This window comes from Rhyacophila brunnea, unplaced genomic scaffold (assembly GCF_057557595.1).
Source record: "Rhyacophila brunnea isolate RB1 unplaced genomic scaffold, BYU_Rbru_1.0 scaffold_21, whole genome shotgun sequence".
Lineage (NCBI taxonomy): Eukaryota > Metazoa > Arthropoda > Insecta > Trichoptera > Rhyacophilidae > Rhyacophila > Rhyacophila brunnea.
In genome coordinates, this window is record NW_028232871.1 from 26,778,067 (window position 1) to 26,790,176 (window position 12,110).

The window sequence follows — 12,110 nt, forward strand, 5'->3', positions numbered from 1 at the left end:
TGGTTATTTTTATCCGATATATTTTTAGCTTTTAGTCTACACAACCCATGTCATATTTAATCCATGATATACGCCTCTTATCTTTTCCTCCGGTAAAGAAATATTGGCCTAAGCCTAAGCTGTAGTATTGCTGATAATCCCTTGCTAATCCTAAATCAATAAGGAGAATAAAAAATATTTAAGCGAACTTGTATATTTTTTAGTTTTCTTAATAATATGATTGTTCGACAGCTTAGCACAACGATAAAAAATATTTTAAATATATTACGACACTACATTTTTTAAAAAATAACATTTGTTTTTATTATATTTAATTTACTCTACAATTCTGTATGAATTTTGGCCGTATCACGAAGAAGTTTTGTAATAAAATATTAAAAAAAAGCAATATATAAACAATTATTGTTTCCAGACATATTGAACTAACTAATAGCTCCCTCCAAACTACGACACTCAGTCTTAATCGAGTATATCATGAGGCCCTACGTTTGGTGTGAATCATCAGCAGTTGTTTACGCCTGGAAATGTCTCAGGAGCAGATGCCTGAGACTGAGGTCACCACGCCCTCAAATGTGCTTTGACTGAATTTACAGAGATTTTATAATAAAAGTACCCATGGGAGAGAGGAGCACAGAATAAATGATTTTAATTAGTTTAATTAGCTAGTTTAATTAGATTTTAATTAATTTTAATTATTATTCGCATTCTTTATTTAGCGGCTTTCCAGAACGCCGAAATCAGGTTTGCTTAAAGCCTAAGCCGGCTCGCACATCACAACTTGCCTTGTGTGCCTGACGGCCATAAATCAAAACTTCTGAGACTGCTGGCGAATGTTGCTTGCTACACCTACCTCGCACATCTGCCTAGCGGCAAACGTCAAACGCGAAAAAGGAGAAGTCTCTCGTCTGCCATTTTTATTGTGTTGATTGTATGAACAAACTTCAAACGCGGTGACCAGCGATGAGCGAGCAATGACAGTGTAGACAGAGACAGAGACAGAACTGGCCGATGGCCGCAGGCTGTGCGCATGCGCGAAATCGACATTTTTCGAGATCGACATGCAGGCTTTGGCCAATGCAACTCAAGGCATATCGCATTTGCATCGGCCAATCTGCGAAGCTCCATTTGATAACGTTTGTTTCTTGGTTTACAATGACGTCACATCGACGAATTCGTTGTAAGACGCATGCGGCGAGTTCTGATGTGCGAGCCCACTTAAAGAATAGGCAAGCCATGCTGAAGTTCTCTTCTGGCATCTGCACCACGTGGCCGAGTTAGGTCCAACTTCCTCTTCACTCTCAGCGTGATATGAAGCTGCTTAGGTCGTTCTCGTATCTTCTCGTCACTCCTAAATTCATACCACCCGCGCACACAGTATCTGTCGCAAACATCTGTTCTCAAAGCTCGGTACTCTGAGCCTTCGTAAGGTGCTATTTATCACTGAATATAAATTATATTATATCGTCCATGATGGCCGGGCGGTTACCGCGTCATCTTATAATGTCGGGAGTACTGAATCCAATTCAGCGTCTGACAAAATTCATACATTGTTTTTCAATGTGTGTTTGGATCCAGAGTATGGACCTAATATTATACTACTACTAATATTAATAATATTTCTCGTAAGAAAATCTGTTAATATAACCTCCTCACTGTGGGCTATATGATCTTCTTAAAATTGGATATGGTACGAGTATAACAAAATATATAACGGTTATCAGGTGGCAAAAGGGCCCATCTACATTTTTTATATTTTCGAGTTTTCTTCCACAAACGTTTTTAAATACATTAATCCTTATTGTGGCAAAAAGACAGAAATATGTCAGTGCACAACAAACATGTTATATTAATATCATTTATAAAATGGAATTCTACAAGTAAATCTAGACATAATTAATATACTGAATATATATATAATAATATAATGTTCTGTGGAGGCTTAATAGTAGGTAGATATAACATTCGTATGATTTGTAATTTTAATTGTTTTTTATTCAATAGATAGGTACCTACTGAATAATAAATATACATGCTTTTGTAAACTACGCATTATTTAGTAAAACTATGTAACATAATAAAACCAGAGTAAAAATGCTATTTTAAAATCCTAGAAAAAATCTTCGATCGAGTGAAATTTGAATACTTCGGCTTCTTTCTGGCTCTATATATCTATCTATGTGAGTTTTGGCTTCCTCCAGCATCTACCTCTATCTATTTGATATTGTAAACTATAATAAAGGGTGTTTTTTTAGAGGTATAGAACTTTGAAATGAAATAAAACAAAGATGACTTTTTATATTGACATGAAATTTACTTTATTGGAAAGATGCTCTTCTGGCATTATAATTTAAATATGACTTCTGGCATATGACCGCCACGGCTGGCTCGGACGTAGTCTAATCTGGAGGTCAAATTTTCGATGACTTTTTCCAACATTTGTGGCCGTATATCGGCAATAACGCGGCGAATGTTGTCCTCCAAGTGGTCAATCGTTTCGGGCTTATCGGCGTAGACTAGCAACTTCACATATCCCCACAGAAAATAGTCAAGCGGCGTTCAATCGCACGATCTTGGAGGCCAATTCACGGGTCCGAAACGTGAAACTATGCGGTTACCAAACGTTTCCTTCAATAAATCAATTGTGGCACGAGCTGTGTGACATGTTGCGCCGTCTTGTTGAAACCACAGCTCCTGCACATCATGGTTGTTCAATTGATGAACGAAAAAGTCAGTAATCATGGCTCTATAGCGGTCACCATTGACTGTAACGTTCTGGCCAGCATCGTTTTTAAAGAAATACGGACCAATTATTCCACCAGCCCATAAAGCACACCAAACAGTCAATTTTTCTGGATGTAACGGTGTCTCAACATACACTTGAGGATTATCATCACTCCAAATATGGCAGTTTTGTTTATTGACATATCCATTCAACCGAAAGTGAGCTTCATCGCTAAACAAAATTCGCTTATGAAAATCGGGATCAACGGCAATCTTGTTTTAAAATAAATTTTCACAATTTGGAAGCGTTGTTCAGGCGTCAATTCATGTTGAAATGCCAAACCAAACTAAACATAAATCACTTAATGGCCACTAATTAAAAAAGTGCTGCCAGCTTTAAGTTCTATACCTCTAAAAAAATAAACAACTTTGTTTCTATTAGCGGAATAAATTAGTAGTGTATGAAAATATTACTTTTTAAAATTATAATTGAATTTAAGCCAAGACTTTCCATTAATGTGTCAGCATAAATGTTAAAATATGTGCAATATCATACGCATCAGTATGTTTACGAGTGGCTGAGTATGTATGGCGTCGCCGGCGTTGCGGATGGACATCGATAAAGCCTCGACGTCGCGGCGCCAGCCCGTCCCACATCGACGCTACTTTGGAAAGAGATCAAGCTCTGTTTAATTATATGAATACAGGCTTGGCAGGGCAATCAAGGGTAGATTGACTATTTTTATAACACAGCGACGAATTGATATGCAATGTTATTCGCAGTAAAAGTATGAATCGATTAACGCTTCAATATGTGTAATAATGATAGTTTTCTTTATTTTGTTATTATGTCGTTTTATATCGGAGGTCAATCATCATTAGAACAATATTTTCTTTATCGTTTGCTACTCGCAATAGTTTGATGGAGCCGCACTTGTGCTGATCATGTTGGTTCGTAACCCACGAAATGCGGTATCATCATTGCTCTTTCCTTGTATTTAATGATATAAAATTAAATTTATTAGTTTAATTTAAAATTATAAAATATATATATACGTTATATAAAAAAAATCATGATGAAGCAAAATTTGTTCCCTGGCACAATTCTTGTTTTTATTTCGATTTCTAGGAGTTAATGGAGAACCTAAGTGTTAATGTAAGTACCTGAACATGAAATTCTTGACCTCTTCATACAACCATAATATACACACACATATATATATATATATATATATATATATCAGTGGCGAATGGTGGAGGTAGGTTGTTCAGATCCGCCATGAATCGTGCACACTAAACTTTGTCAGTCATACGCATTTGTTTTCATTGAAAAAAGACTACAATTTACATATGGTGTTGGTTAATTTTTAAATATAATTAAACCCTGCGAAAACCAACCCATAATAGATAATAGTCAAAAAATACTCGTCTATCTATAAAATATCTAAAATTATGCATTTAAATCATACATAACTTTGGATATTTTATAATTAGAATATTTGTTATCTATTATAGTTTGATTTAGGCAGGGCTTAATGAATTTAAAAAATGTAACACTTAACAATATGTATAATAATGTATTCTTAATACAACGTAAATAAATAAGAATGACTGAAAAAGTGTGCTCTATTTTTGTCGGATTACTCATAGCATAACTAAACTATTATGGTTTAGTTTAGACAGGATTTAATTGAATTTTAAAAAGTAACCAGCACCATCTGCAAATTATTGTATTCTTAGTTCAATGAAAACAAATAAGTATGACTAACAAAGTTTAGTTTGATCTATGTCTATCGATTCTTAACAGCCTACCCCACCCCCCCCCCCGCCATTAATTTCTTCATAATAATAATAAACATTACCATAATAATTACAAGATAAAAAGAACTTTTTATATACCTACAACGTTTTTAAATTTTCTGTTGAATCATATAAACTTAACTTGACTAGCTTAAACGATCAAAAAAATTTGTACTTGATAGAAATAATACTGAAATGTCATTTTGACATGTCATATTGATTTCCATAATAACGCACGTATATATTAATAATTTAGTTGCTAGGACCCCAGACCCCTAGCAACCAATAATGGTGTCGAAATAACTTTTCATACAAAACAGAATTAACTGAAAATTAATTCAATTCTACTTAAAGATGGCTAAAAGTATTAAAAAATGCATTGGCACCGTGTTCTGATATATTCTAAAAGTTTCAAATATCTAGCTAGTCGGGAAGTTAGTTAAAAATCGATTGCAAGATTTGTACCGGACAAATAAGAATACGAGCTAAGAAAAACGTTGTAAAATTATATCAAGTAATAAGGTTTTTTTAAATTGTCAGTATATCGTTGACTGTTTGAATGTACTAAGATACGTTTTTTTATTAATTAGAACATTTTAATATGTAAATAATGAAAGAAACTTCTCAAATTACAATTGCTTCATATTTTTCGCTATTTCTTTCCAGTAGGTTAAGTATTCACCTTAAAATATTTTTATTATAATATGTATTTTTAGTACGGCGACATTGAATTCTTAGAACTTTAAAACTTATGTTTTACGACTACGCTATAAAACGTGATGCACTTTCTGCTTGTTATCCTGATAAATCACCAAGGCGCCACCACCCATGTCCTTATATCTCTGTACCTCTAATCTCTGGCAACACTTCTTTTCTTATAATCCCCATGTAGACCTCGCGAACAGTCGCCGCCCTTTTTTTGTATTTCCCATACGTGCGATTCATAAATCATTTGCGAGAGCCATTTTTTATTTTATTTTTATTCATTCATACAAAAGTGTATGTAGCGTGCCATGAACAAACGCACTGTCTAGAGTCGGGTCGGGATAACAAAAAAAACACTTGAATTATTAGAACGTCACGGAAAATATTTCCGTAAAGAAATTTTTGTATATTTTATAATAATAATTAAGGCCATCTTACACGCACGCAAAATAAACGTACCGTAGAATGAGGACGTGGTTAACTGATTTATTTACCGAAAATAGATTCGCATCAATGACATTCATCTTGGCGTCCCTCGTTGTATGGATGGGCCAAAAGTAGGAAGAGGTTGCAATTTGCAAAGTTAAAAAATTCTATTTTGTTTTGTTTTAAATTTAGAATACCATAGTAGGTCCTACAGTACAAATAGAAAATAAATTCATAATAGACGTATAAAAAATCACATCTCATAAACGGTGTCCTTTTTCTGTTACGCACAAAAGTACATTTTTTAAGCGGTTCCAGTGCTCTGACCAAACGGTGTCTGCCAGTTCGTGGAAGGTTGCTTATTGAACCTGTCTCGTTAACGTCAAAACGACCACTTAAAATAATGTGTAATCATCTATTTGCTTTGAGAAGACCTCACTCTATAATATTATTTATTTATTTAAAAAAGACACATTGTATTACATAACAAATTATTAATTCAAGACGTTTAATGACATTTAGAATAAAAAGTACAGGTAAATCAACTTAGTAGAGAAAAAAACAGAGCAAAAAATATTTTAATAGCAAAATGCGCTAAAAATGTCTACATCTCTAGGGAGTGCATTGATCAGCCGCACAGCCCTCGCTATTGGTGCTTGATGAGTCTGACATGAGGAAACAACTTTCACCTAAAATATGTACACGCGTGTAATTGACGGGTGCATAAAAATCAGGGGGATGAAAGTTCCATACAGCGAACGTGGCCACCTAATACTCAGTTTTCAGAATATATGGTAGCACCAAGCACGGTCACACACGAAGTCGCATGATACAAGGCCATTTCAATGACCAATCAGAGCTCACCCATGGTCCAGCCAATCAACATTCGAGCTTTCGATCAGTCTTTTCAAATTTCATGTCAATTCTACATGATATTTTCAAAACAAAAGCAGTCGTCCAAGTGTCAAGTGTCAGAATAATATTGCTGTTCGGCGTTTTTAAACCATATTGATAAAAGGTTTTGCAATCCGATAGCTGATAAAATAAGTTAATGGGTAAGTCTACTTTTATTATATTATGTTTATAGGTATATACAATTGTATGCCCCTTGAAATTTCTTTGCAGTCGTGGTATCGAAATAATGATAGTACCTTCCTATTGTAATTTTCACGTTTGCAAATCTACCAAGGCAAACATAAAAAATAGGTAGGTATATAAAGAAGATTATGTTTGAGTAAATTACGTACCTACTTATATAAAATGTCTATAATATTATATTTGCGCATTCTTACAAAAGTGTAAATGGCGACCATTGTCATTTTATATTTTGAGATTAAGTAGATTTTAAAATTATTGTTTCAGAATCTACATCAATATGTTGTTGATCGTCAAGCGATGAAAATTTATAAAGAAATCTTCAAGCTACACAATATATGAAATAATTATTGAAGTCATCAATCTGACAGGAAGTGCTGACAAATAATTTCCATGATGGGAGTGCATTACTATTATTATTATTACATAATTATGTCCTCATAAATTTATATTGTTACTCATAATTTGTCAATATGATTATCATTACAATAAAGTGTACCACCTATCTGAATTGAAATATCGACTTTTTATTAATTTTTGTCACAATTTCGTTTTTATAATTATAAATACTTTTTTGGGTTCGGATCTATGGTTCTGTCATAGCCAAAACTTCTAGTCACGCCAATAGATGGTGCCAATTATAGGGGGCATCTTCTTGTATGGAACTTACGAATATATATATATATATTACGTCTGTTATCTATGATAAAAATTCAATTTTTACAGAATATCAGGATAAAAAAACTATACCACGTGAGAGCAGGGAAAAATGCTTTATGAGCAAAAGTCACCTACGAGATTCAAGAGAATGAAAGGCGAGCATGCCGTGAAGAAAGTTAGTCGGAAAATACTGTCAAAAGGAAAATATTTATAAAAATTAAAATAAAGATGTCGTAGAAATTTCTTCTGTACACGCTCTAAAATAAGCTTATAGGAAACTTTATAACGACTCCAGATAATGGACCCATATTCAAGAATACTCTGTGAGTGTACGCAAAATATTTAAATTTTTGAATGGCTTGGCTTGTCTCATGACGAATCCTAGAAGTTTGCTCGCACGCAATGCCGTAGAAGTTGTGTGAGTGATTGTGACCGTTGAGTTAAAATTATTGATCCTTGGTTATGAAATTCAATTTGTAAAAATAATTAATTATATATTTTAAACACTTCGTGACTTTTAGCCCACTGCAATATTTCTCATCTAAGTGCTCAGGCCACGATATCCGACCAGGTCACAACACATCTCAGAACGTGATTTTCTCAAATCGTGGATGCTTATAGTATTATTTTACTGCTACTACTACCTACTATATCGGACCCAGTAGGTACTCTATTGTTTACAAAAAGACTATAAACTATATAGGTGTATTATTTGTGGTTTTTCATGAACCTATGAAAAGTGCGAGCTAATAAACGTTCGAGTCAAACCGAGCATAACTAATATTGTGACTACATCGAAGTTCCATTTACTATAAATAAAAATTTGTTATATTCTATCAAAATATACGTTTTTTAATTGAATAAAAAATGATTAAAAAAATCTCTGTTAGATATTCTAGAAAATTAATAAATTATATTATTGCAATGACAATTAATACAAACAAAATTTTTAATAATTAACAGGTTTTTAGATATCTAATTTTGATTTGAATATTTTCAGTTAGGTACGTACCTATTTATTCATTAAAATACATCAAATGGAATGTATTAGTAAAATAGTCCAAAGTGGAAATAATAGTTTTTTTTCAAATTATTTTCTAATTTTTGAAATGTATAATTCCAATTATGTAAGTCCAATTTTGTCGAAAATTAGTTAAATACAGATTTTGAACATAGATTATCATTATTTTCGTCTAGACCAATTCACACTTTGAGTATATTTATAATAGAAACTCGATTTTTTTTAAACAATAACGCACATTAACCTAAAAATGCGTTTTCCCGAAAATATTATTTTTGCAAATTTAATGATATTATAGTCTGACTCTGAGATACGGATTTAATATTAATATTTTCTATGGTTACATTATTATTAAATACTCATTTATTATAAACATTCCGTAATTTCGTAAAACAACAGAAATAGAGAAAATATATTAAATTTAAAATGTTATCATAAAATTCTCAGTTACTTCAAAACCACCGAAAGCTGTGGTTTTGCCTCCGTGCTCTGTCTGCTTGACCTAATAGAATCTCCGACTTGCTTATGTGGCGAAATGCAGGATACCGCTCATCCTCTGGGAGTGTCCCCATACGTCGGTTGAAAGGGAAGAGCTTCTCAAGTCAGTCCGACATTCAGTAAAACCGGTCAGCCATTGCGACTAGGTATCGACGAGGGAAAATTTTTCAGCCTTTAGAAAGTTTGCGGCATTTTACGGCGAGCGAGAAAGTCTTTTTTCATCGAAAATTGACCGTAATTCATTATATCGAAGTAGGAATCACGCACGCTCTAGTGCACGTCAACCAAGGTCTTGGGAAGTTGCTCCTGGGACACTTTCAGCATAACTTTGAAAAGCACCTAACGTTCGTTACAGCACGGTATACGCCCGCATAACGGATGTGAAGATTTGGAGGGTGGTGGGGGGGAAAGCAAGTTACTTCAAAATAAAATACATAATTACCACGGTATCAGAATCACCACATGGACAGAAACACCCTTGACAATAACCAATAACCCCCTTATCAACCCCCCTCCCCCTCCAGACATTATCCTTCCATTTAAAAATAAAACTGTTAAAATAAAATTTCATTGTTAATATCCGGGGGGTTTTGTTCCAGGGGTAATTTTTTATGAATCATTTGCACACGTAGATACATTATATTTTGCAACGTCTTTTCATAATTATATAGTGTAAAATTCGTAATAATGGTTGAAAAAAAAATTATGCACACAAATTTCTGAATTCGCAAAAATAATATTCAAAATTACTGTGAAGGTACATACGTACAGAATACTATCAATAATTAATTGTACTCAAAAAATATGACTTAATCCTCATGAACCGTGCACCGAAATACTCTTTTAATCCAAATTCGAATTTATTCCCTTTACGTAGAGTACGGGAAATTCCCGGAACATTTTAGTGACAGTAGAGACGCCATCCGGAAAACGAAATTACGCGGCGGGTTCCCGAAATTACCGAGGCAACAGATGGGCGCGCCACCATTCGGCAAGTGGTGAAACATAATATGTAGTACCAACCGTTTCTATCGAGAGAGATGCGTGACTCATCCGATATCAATGATATTATTGACGTTGGATAAGTGGTCCTCAAAGTTGGGCATAATCAAACAACACCGACAACGTCATAGGATCTCTACACTCGATAATTTAATATCAAATTCTCGATTTACTTCTATAGTGTTGATAATGTCGTGGTATCAAACAAGTAATCACAGGTTGATATATTTATATTCCTCAGATATTATATTCATCATCGTCATCTGGGATCAATCTCTTGCTGGACGAATGCCTGCCCTAAATCGATCTACCAGGCGATCTACAAGGATGCCTGTTGAAGGACGGTAGGCAGTGGTAGGTAACAGATATACTAAGGCACTTGAATTACAATTGTATTTCATTTAATGATACAATTTATTGAAAATATATTTTTTTTAATCTATGACCTCATTAGTCAACCTTTCTATCCAATACTCCGGAAAGTCTGAATCCGCCGCAAATTTCATCCCTGTATAAAAGATTGAATTTCACAAAGTTTTACGGTTTTATCATAAATTTAATATCAAGATAATAAATGATTTCATACATTTTTTCACATTGGACAATAATCCTTTGTATCGAACCCCCCCCCCCAACATCATCCCTCCGTATAAAAATAAAACTGTCCAAATAAGATACTATACACTTCTTTTCATGTACACTGCCCAATATTTATAATAAAAACGATAGGCTAAAATACCTACAACGTGTGTGCAATACTTATTATCGTGGCAGTTTAATTTATACTATACTAATGCTGGCAGTAACTCCATGCATGTATACAAGCGCTATTATACATCTAATATAATCCATATCCGTATTGAATTATTTTTATAATAATAATAGACTTAATTGTAAGTATAATAATAAAAAAATGAGGTGATTTTTATTCAAAGAAACAACAACACAAATTAATTCTTTAGATATTTTAACTTCCGTTAACAAACAATAAAACCTCGGGAACCGCAAATAATTGAGGGGTTCCGTTTGCAGTTCAGTATTCAGAATCATGGGTTCCAAAATTAGTTATCAGTCCTCTGGGTTCCACTTTCAGTTCCATTTCCAGCCATGTATTTATTATTATAGTCTCAGTAGAAAAGAATTTATTGAATACTTCTTTTAAAACAAAACTTCTCCTCCAGGTTCCTAGTTAATATATTGTGTACAATGCCATGAAATGCTATATGCATATTGCGTACACTTACTGTTGAAATTCTCACATTTGTTTTAAATGTAAAAGGCATTTGAAAATACCCTAAATAAAACATCCAAAAGTATTATTTGATATTCTTTCATGCGTTGAAGAACCTTCAAAGCTCTCTGTGGGGCGTCGAAAAGCCTCACAAGATCGATTCATTATTATATCCGGCGACCGTCGTAGACCCTCTACGCTATCCGTAGACGTCTATTTCACTCATTGTGTTCACTGCGAAAAAGGATATTGTAAATAATATTGTATCTCTGAACGTTACTCACAAAAGCGCTGGTACAAATATTTTCATATATACACTGTATTCTTGAACTATTTATATAACAAGTTATTAATAGGTTTTAATCTTTTAATGGTCTTTTCCACTGTTTGATTGAACATAACATAATATTTATGGTCACCAATTTATTTAAAGGAGGGTTATTAGTATTTTTAAAATAATCGTTTGGTATATATTAGTATTATTTAGTTTCTCAGTAATTGTTTCATTATTGGTGCCTCGTGGTTTGTATGAACAATCCAGTTGGCCCTGTACTCAGTAAAGTGGATTGCCGATACTAATGAAGGTCCTATTACATTATTGATTTGATTATTTAAACATGGGGGTGTTCTCTCTAAGCATGAATGCTGCTAAATCTTGAACAATCTACTGGCCATCAGAGTCAATAGCCAAATAACTGAAGAGTTCTTATGAGCAGATGTTTGAGAATAAGATGTATTTTATCGTTAACTCTGAAAGAATGGATTTATTGATTTTTGACATTATGGTTCCGTTTCCCACGCAATATTAAATCTTTTAATTCAACCTTTTCAAATTCATAAACATAAACAATACACACGATTTGAAACAAACTTTCTAGTAGGAATGTTTCTGAGGTATTTTCAAATTATGTATATTCAATAAACAATGTTAAATTCTCAAATCCTGTGAAT